Source organism: Pan troglodytes, chromosome 3 (assembly GCF_028858775.2).
Source record: "Pan troglodytes isolate AG18354 chromosome 3, NHGRI_mPanTro3-v2.0_pri, whole genome shotgun sequence".
Lineage (NCBI taxonomy): Eukaryota > Metazoa > Chordata > Mammalia > Primates > Hominidae > Pan > Pan troglodytes.
Window position 1 is genome coordinate 134242849 of NC_072401.2, and position 9307 is coordinate 134252155.

A 9307-nucleotide genomic window follows, 5' to 3' on the forward strand; every position below is an offset into this window, starting at 1 on the left:
CAGTTCAGTTTTTTAATTGTTTTCTATAATCTCCTTGAATATCAATTTGGTAGTTTATATTATAACATCCTCAAATTCACCAATCTTTTTTCCTCATGGCTAATCTGCTATCAATCCCATTGCATATATATATATGATATTTTTATATATATGATATTTATATATAATTTTATATGTAAATATATATTTTTGCATATTATTATTTATATATTTAAATACTATATATTTTTGTGAATATATATTGTTTTCTTCTCTAGTTTATCTGTATCTTTAAAAAATATAACCCATTTCAATATCCTTTGAACATACGAAATACAGTTCTAATCATTGTTTTAAATTGTTTTCTACTAATTATATCTTCTATGTCCATTCTGGATCACTTCTGATTTATTATTCCCCTGACTATATATTTTTTTTCCCCGCTTTGTATTATGTCTATCTATTAACTGTATTGAATACCAAACGTAAATTTTAACTGTATGTGAGCTGTATTTTTTTGCATAAATTGCTCCTTTTAAGTTCACCGTGCTCTCCACATTGCTAAATTTAATGTTCCTTTTCATTTTTCATTTTGTTCACATGAGCATTTGATACAGTTCCCTTTTATTATTTATTTATTTATTTACTTCTAAGATTACATATCTCCATTGGTTCCTCCTATCTTACTACTACTCTTTGTTATTCTAACTTTCTCTGAAAATTTCTATAGTCTTTAATTTCATGGAAAGCCCCAAGTTCAGTTACATGTCTTCTTTTCTTTTCCATCTAAATATTAATGACTCATTTGTTCTAATGGCTTCAAATGTCATTTATTTACTGACATTCCCAAATATATATCTGTAATCTATACCTCTGCTGCAAACTGCATGCTCAACACCACTACATTACATTCTAATACATAACTCAATGCCATAATTTAAAAAACTGAACTCTTGATCCTATCACCCAAACTAACTTTCTTCTCTCACTACTAAGCTTTCCACATCTCAGTTGATGTCAACATCCTCTATCCTTCCAGTTGCTCAGGCCAAGAAAATTCAAAGTATCTTTGATTTCTCACACTCCATATTCAATGCATCAGAAAACCCTGATGCTTTTGCCTATAAAAACAGATACATAATGCATTTGTTTTTCTTCATTTGCAGATATTGGTCCAAACCACTACCATTCTTGCCTGAATTAGCATAATGTCTTTCTAATTCATATTTCTGTCCTTGCTCTACCTGCCACCTGACAGTCTCTAATTGTATCATTAACCATAGTGATCTCTTGGTTCTGTGCTTTACTCAGAATAGAAGTCAAAACTCTTAGAATGGCCATCAAAGCTATGTAATCTTCCCCCAAGCCTTGCTGCCCAGTCTAATCTAACCTTCTTTCCTCTTCCTCACTTAACCTTTTTCAGTCACACTGGTCAGCTTACAAGATCTTAAACAATCAGTCATGGTCCCACCATAAGGCATTTATACTGGCTTCTGCTGCTGCTTGTAAAACTCTTCCTTAAATACATGTCCTTCAAACTCCTTCACTTTTTTCTAGTGTGCTTAAAAAAAGAAAAAAAAGAAAACCTAAGCGGGTTCCATTACAGGTTAGGAACTCTGAAATTAGAAAACCCGAATATTTTATAATTGACAAGTTTGCCCAAACTCTATCCTGAAGGAGACATTATCTTTATTACATTACCTTTATCTATATTTAGCCAGTATAAGAATTTGCCATTTGCTTCAGAGGGAACCACTATCTCTTATCTCTTGAGGATGATCATTATTCAAATATCCTTGAAGAGATAGTCCAGAACAAAGTCAATCAATGACTGTATTATCAAGACATGCAGAAATATCAAAGACACATGAAAAACTGTCTCACAACAATTAATATAAAGAAGTCCTCTACATTAAAAAAGTAAATGTAAAAGAAAATTTAAAGAAATGGATTCACTCTGAAAGAATGCAAAAAGAAAATTTAGAGAACATGATTCACTATGAATGAACAATACCCATATGAAATAAGATTATTAGCAGGAAAAAGTAAATATTAAAAGCATCAGAAAATAGTCCACACCCATCAGCATGGCAAAAGTAAATATCTAATAATACCATGTTTTAGTGAAGGGCCAAACAACAAAAATATTTATACACTGTGGCTGCTGGTAGAAACGTAAATCAGTACAATTATTTTTTAAAAAATAATTTAGTTGGCCGGTCACAGTAGTTCATGCCTGTAATCCAAGCAATTTGGAGGCCGAGGCAGGAAAATCACTTGAGCCTGGGAGTTCAAGACCAGACTGAGTCTCTACAAAAAAAGTACAAAATTAGCTGGGCTTGGTGGTGTGTGATTGTAGTCCCAGCTACTTAGGACGCTGAGGTGGGAGGATGGCTTAAGACCAGGATATTGAGGCTTCAGTGAGCCATGATCACACCACTGCACTTCAGCCTAGGTGAGAGGATGAGACCCTGTCTCAAAATAAATAAATAAATATATAAAAATATTTAGTAAATAAAAAATTGAGTATATTTTCTCATTTCCAAGTACCTATGCATAACATTTCTATTAACCAAGCTTTATTAGACATGTAATTGCATGCTTAGATATACATTAAGAAGAAAGGATGTGATATTAATTTTTTTAATTAGTCTGCTCAGGTTTCCATGCAAAATACCATAAACTTAATGTGACTTTAACAACAGAAGTTTATTTTAACACAGATCTGGAGGCTGAAAGTCTAAGATTAAGGTTCTGCCTGATTTGTTTTTTTGGTGAGAGCTCTCTGACTCGCTTATAGATGGTTATCATATTTTTGTATGGTTTTCCCCTGTGCATGTGCTTGAAGAAAGAGGCTTCTCTTTGTTCCTCTTCTTATAAAGCTATTAGTTCTATGGAATTAGGGCCCCACCCTTATGACCTAACAACCTTCTTTAACTCCTGAAGTCTCTATCTCCAAATACAATCATATTGGGGGTTAGGACTTCAACCTATGAAATTAGAGGGTACATAATTCAATTCATAGCATAATTATAGTGTATAGCAATAAAAATGAATAAAATAGTGCTACATGTATAAACAAAGGTATAACTCACATACAGAATTTTGAGAGAAATAAGCAAATGTCAGAAAAAATCTGACATTCAGGATAGTGCTTACCTGTGTGGTGGCAAGAGGGGATTGTATTATATCTGGGAGGATGAGGGGGACTCCAATGTATTGGTAACATTTGATTAGTATCCATATGTTATTATGTATTTTTGTCTTATCTTGAAATATTTTAAAATAAAGTTAAGTCTAGATAGCAGTGAAGAAAATGTGTATACAACTAAGCTGGAGAACATTTTAAAATAAGTACATTTTGCCTTCTCCTCTGTAGTCTTCTTTAATGTGCTTCAAACTAACTAAGTCTTGCTCCTTTGCTTCAAGGACATATTTTCCTCTCTCTTTTTTTGGCAAATAAAAACTGAAGTTTCCCCTTTTCGCTTGTGCTTGACTAAGAACTCTAGAAAGGTGAAGATAGTCATCCAAGGGTGAAGTGAATAGAGATATCTGACCCACCAGGCCTCAGGTAGGGGCATCTATCAGTTGGTTCCATGGAAACTGAAAGCTGATTTTGGTGTAGAGAGACTTGATCTGAAGGGAAAAAAAAAAAAACAAGAGGGAGAGTGTTTGGCTAACCAAGCTTTACCCTGGATAATAGATCTCTAAGCTAATGAAAAAGTTTTCTTTAGGAGTCATAGAATTGGTTAGACTCTGAACTTTAAAAAAAAAAATCAGTTTGGATCACAGTCATTTTGGTCTAAATCGGTTGGGAACAGTGACTGAATATTTACTAAATATTTCCCTCAGTTTATTTGAGTGGTCCTCAGGATTTAATTTGATTTTAAAACTACAACAATGTGAGTTGGTTGCATATTCAAGTCTGTGAACTAAAATTCATAGCTGCTGTATTTCCATTTGCCCAAAAGAGCTAAAACCATAAACTAGCAATTTTCCATGGCCTCCTACTACATATTTGTTGTAGAAATCTTTAAACAATAATATTTCTTATTATTCTAGTTGATTATATGTTAGCTAAGTAATATTTTGATGAGTGTTTTCATATTACATTTTGAAGACTGATTTAGAAGGTAAAGGAATTCTTGAAACATTTGTAACATTTTTACACCGAAGATATGCACTTCTATAGCCACAAATTCACTTTATTATTTTACAAACAAAACACATCTGTCATGGGATTTATCATGTTAATATGAATTGAACATCTCCTACCTCCTCTCCCCATTCTTTTTTCTGCTTTGTATTAGAATAATATTACCATGCTTTGCAAAATTCTAAATGCACCACTGAATTAAAATTCTAAATAATCTATTTTTAATATGACACATTCACAGATACCACAATGAAAATGTGACATTTGTAAAATTTATCTGATCCTACTTAAAAAAAAAACCTAAGACATAAATTAATTCTTCACCTTCAGTACTATAATATGTGACTAAAGTGTTAAGAAACTTTTAGTAACCTGCATTAATTTAGTAGTTCTCTTCTTTGAAAATGAATAAAAATGCAATCATGTGGAAGTTTGTATTAATAGAGGTGTGGGAGAGAGTATCTATATGCATGTGTAATTACACATACAAATTAGAGTTCTGAATAATAGTATCATTACTTTGAGAGATTACTGGGAAAATAAATGGAGTCTGTCTTCTACTTAACAATTCTCTACTATTTTTAACTGCTGAGTGTACTAGCCATTTACCAAGATGCACTCTCTAATTTTAGAGTGAAATTGAACAATATTTTCAAATTATTATGAACTTTGAAAATCCATAGAAACTAATTTTTCTCTTTTTAATCAAACTAAAAGGGCCCAAGTTTCCTTGGGATATAGTATGAAAAATCATGATACAATTAATAATTATAAAAAACTATATGACATATTAATAGAAGTACTTTATTAAAATTCTAATGAATAACAACATATAGAAACATGCACACACACAAACACACAAATGCAATACAGAATATAAGGTTTGATTTTTTTCCTGTTAGTTTCTTTCACTTACAGTAATGTTAAGTACCATTTAATAATTCATAGCTGAAATTTCTTTTAAGGTAAATGGTTGTGAATATCAAAACATAATTTTTTAAAACTTGTAAAGTTTACGTGGGTATATTATAGGATCTTAAGTCTTTATATGTATGCTACAATTAGCTGTAATTATATATTCCTTGACATCTTAAAATAACATTTTTTTAAATTGATACAGTAAGTAGGAACATTGGGTTTAGACAATTTTTCCAGTATAACTGAACACTAGGGATTTGTTTCCTTATTTTGCTTTTTCTACTTTAGTGGACTACTTACCTTGAAGCTTCATCTGATAAAAGTGAGGCCATATAATTCATTGTGTAAACTCCATAGTTTTGCAATTGAAAGGAGCTACAAAATATTTGGATTGTAAAATTTATATTATTTTTTTAAAATAGAAATAATTGTACCTAGTTACAATAAAGCAATATTAAAAATAATATTCTTATTCATAATTTTTAACAGATCATCAGAATAATTATTCATAATATACATTAAATATGTTTATGGTGAAAATATAATTTATTATTCAATTATTGATTATTTTGAGGGCACAGCAGGTTATTAATGATTATGCCAAAAGACCTGTTGCAAACAATAGCACCATCGTGGATAATCCAGGAGGTATGATCAATCCACAAAAATCAGAGTTTTACCCATATCTGCTTCTAATACTGTATTATTTGTATTTCTATAAATAACACATTTTTAAATGAATTATTTTTATTGTTTCTAAATAATTAGCAGATTTCTCCAATGTATTTTTATCATTAGTACATTTGAAATTGATCCCTTTACTCTAATTTGATCCTTACACATTGTATGCAAGTATCAAAATACTACATGCATCCCATAAATATACACAATTGTTATGTATCTATTTTAAAATTAACAAAAAAGAGGAAAAACCTCTATACAATCAATACATTCACATGAACTTTAGTATTCTGTGCCCCCAAATTGCACTTTCTTCTAATGTTTTCTTATCATCTTTCACTTCTTAATATTTTTAATGAAATATCTCCTGCATGATTACATTGGATATTTTTCTTGCATGTTCATATAAACATTCCTCTCCAGGCCATTAACAACTCCTGGGACTGATTAATGAGAAAACTGACTTTAATTTAGGGCTTTCTTAGAGCCCTCTGATATGAGTTGAGCAGCATTTTCTTCTAAGTCTGGACCTCATGGGAGGAAACAGGCTTGGCTTTTCATGGTTTAAGATAGATATAAATGACTAATTGTCTTGGTCCAGAAAGATGCTTGTATTTTACTCTAGTGAGTTAGAAGATCTAGTTGGCCCATGCCTCAGGACGCTAAATTGGCACCAGAATCTTAATATAGGCAGAGATTTGAGAAGTAGACGGTAGACTGTGGTCATGCTTTGTAGAAGCCTGTATACGTATCCATAAGAAAGAAAACGAAATTAGGTAATTATCACATGGCAAGAATACCCATGTAATGATAGAATGTAGCCTGCAACCTAGAGAGTAGAAATATAGTGGGCCAATGTTTTAGGGCCCTTATTTATTGGTAGATTTCTTACTCTAAAGAGACTATTAATATTATTACATTTTGAACTCAATTCCATGAGGAACTAGAACTGTATTAGGATCTTGTTGCTACTCATTTGTACTTTTTATCTTATATCGTCTTTCCATTTCTTGATTGTTGTCTTGCAGAATAAACCAAGTCTGGAGCAATTTTAGTCATGTTTGAGTAGTCGCTTGACTAATCCTTAAATATGGGCTAGACTTTTACATGCCCGGATCATTTGACAATGGCTTGAAAGTTTTGTACTCAGAAGAGATATGCATTATTGAGTTTGTAGACTTGCCTTCAGTGGCAGGAGTGTTTATGTCTTTTCAGTGGATAGCGGTTAACATTTTGCACTTTGGAGTCATTCCTGTTTTAAATACTTGTTTTTCTTCTGTGTATCTGTAGGTAATCCTGCCCTGAATTATTTCTCATGAAGGATTTAGTTGTCTCCTTCTCAGATTTAGCTACTGTTTTTAACCTATTTATAAAATAAAACTTTTAACAAAATAACAAATATATCAAGAAAATACATCAATCACAAGTGCAGAAATTAATGAATTTCACAGTGAACATACATATTCTATAAGCATCTGGATTACAAATAGAAAATTAGCAGCACCTCAGAAGTTCCCTTTTTTTTTAATCTCACAGATACCTCTACCTCGAATGTTATCAATTACTCTTCTAACATTGTTTTCTTGGGCTTGTGGTTGTTGTTTTAGACAGAGTCTCACTTTGTCACCCATGCTGGAGTGCAGTGGGGCCATCACGACTCACTGTAGCCTCGACCTTCCTGGGCTCAGGTGATCCTCAGCCTACTGAGTAGCTGGAACTACAGGTGCGTGCCACCACATCCAGCTAATTTTTGTATTTTTTGTAGGGAAGGGGGTTTCACCATGTTGCTCAGGCTGGTCTCAAACTCCAGAGCTCAAGCCTTCTGTCCTCCTCAGCCTACCAAAATACTGTTAAGTAGAGGCATGAGTTACCACGTCCAGCCACTCTTCTGACTTTTATTAAAATACTTTTGTTTGATTATGAACATTATGTAAATGGATTTATACATATATTTTAGTGTTCACGGAGGTCATGAAATGGCTTCTGTTTAAGAATATGTTTCTTGTATCTTGAAAAGGAGAAATTATATAAAAACATAAATAAACTCACAAGCATGAGAGCACTCACTGTGACTGGCCTAATTAAATGCAATATTTAGGTTATCCGTAAAGTGAGGGGACATTGGTAATACAGTTAGTATCTTATCATACAAACTGAGAACAGATCCAAATCCAGAATATGTTATTTTTGGAAATTATAAGGGAAAATCACAGCATTGACATTGTAAATGACTTTTAAAGGGCAGAAAACTTAATATCCACCCCTCTTAGAGTCTATAGTTCACACTGCAAAATATTTTTAAGGAAATGACCAAGTTAACCTTGGTTCTCAAGGTCTCTTTGTTTTTATTTTCTTTTCTACTTTCACATTATACTTGTAGTTCAAACAATGAGTTTCAGAGCAACATGATAGTGTACACATCCTCAATTTAATGCATTTAGAAGTCATTACTAATAGTTTTGTTGTTGTTGTTCTGAAAATGTTGAAATAACCCCAAAAGCTATGGGGTTACAAAGATCACTTACTGTTCTATGTCTCAATTTATGTGATTATAAGGTGAGAACAATGTGTCCCATCTATTTTGGTCCTTGGGACTTTAAGATTTAATAAGTGCAAAAAATTTCTAAGGACTTTACAAGAAAGTAGGCATGTAAATAATATTAATGACATGTCTGCTAGATAGTAATGGAAAATGTGAGAAACAGTATTTCCAATATCAAAAAAGTTAAAAGATTCACTTTTATCAGGTCTTAATACTAACCTCTAAGAAGATTAAAGATGCTTTTCTTCTGTGTAATAATCTCTGTAAGCTATTTAGCTCAGATTTTTAAAAAAGAATATGCCCAAATGATCAAAGAAGGTTTGCAGCATTAAGGAAAAAATATATAAAAAAATATTATAGACGTATATAAATAATATCAGATAACATGATAAATAATGCTTTAAGAAAAAAAACTACCAAACCCCTTAACAATAAGATGAAAATGGAATACATACATCTGTCATCTGTAAAAGCTGGTGTCATTTAGAAGTGTAGAAAATGGTAGGAGAAGTGCTCAAGTGGTCTTTTGTTCTATCTTCTTTAGGAAGCGATGTGATCTTCAAAATGGAAAGAACAAAACAAATATATAGAGCATATCACAGGTGAAGAAATCATGCTACCCTGAATGAATTCAAAATCAAAGGTTGAAGGAAGTTAGAGGAGCTATGTATGTGAGGTGATCTGCAAGCCAGCTTTGATACTTTATAAGCAATAGTGGAAAGGAAGATTTTTTGGAAAACTGCAAATGGACAAATGCTCCAAATTTACAAAAAAAAATACTCTGACCATATTCTAGATGAAATACCAAAGGGATGATTTTTAAATTTAATTTATTGAAAGAGAACACAACGGAAGACATTTTAAACCTTACTGGAATTGGAACATATACCTGTCTAAACATAATTATTTTACAGATTATATAATAACAGGTGCCAAAATTTTGGTGATTTTTTTCTAAAGGATTTGACAAGTCCCATTTCATTATTGTATTTGAAAATTGAGTAAACCATGAAAACTTCCTTTGCCTCAGT

The 9307-nt window shown here is 31.9% G+C and overlaps 1 long non-coding RNA gene across 1 annotated transcript; it reads right to left on the minus strand.

The window, feature by feature from the left end:
• Positions 1 to 3538: 3538 nt before the first annotated feature.
• On the minus strand, positions 3539 to 8833 carry LOC107974410 (uncharacterized). The gene is made up of 3 exons (XR_001717149.3): positions 8732 to 8833; positions 5354 to 5428; positions 3539 to 3615 (listed from the first exon to the last, which is right to left on the minus strand). It is a non-coding gene; the product is annotated as an uncharacterized LOC107974410 (long non-coding RNA).
• Positions 8834 to 9307: the final 474 nt, after the last annotated feature.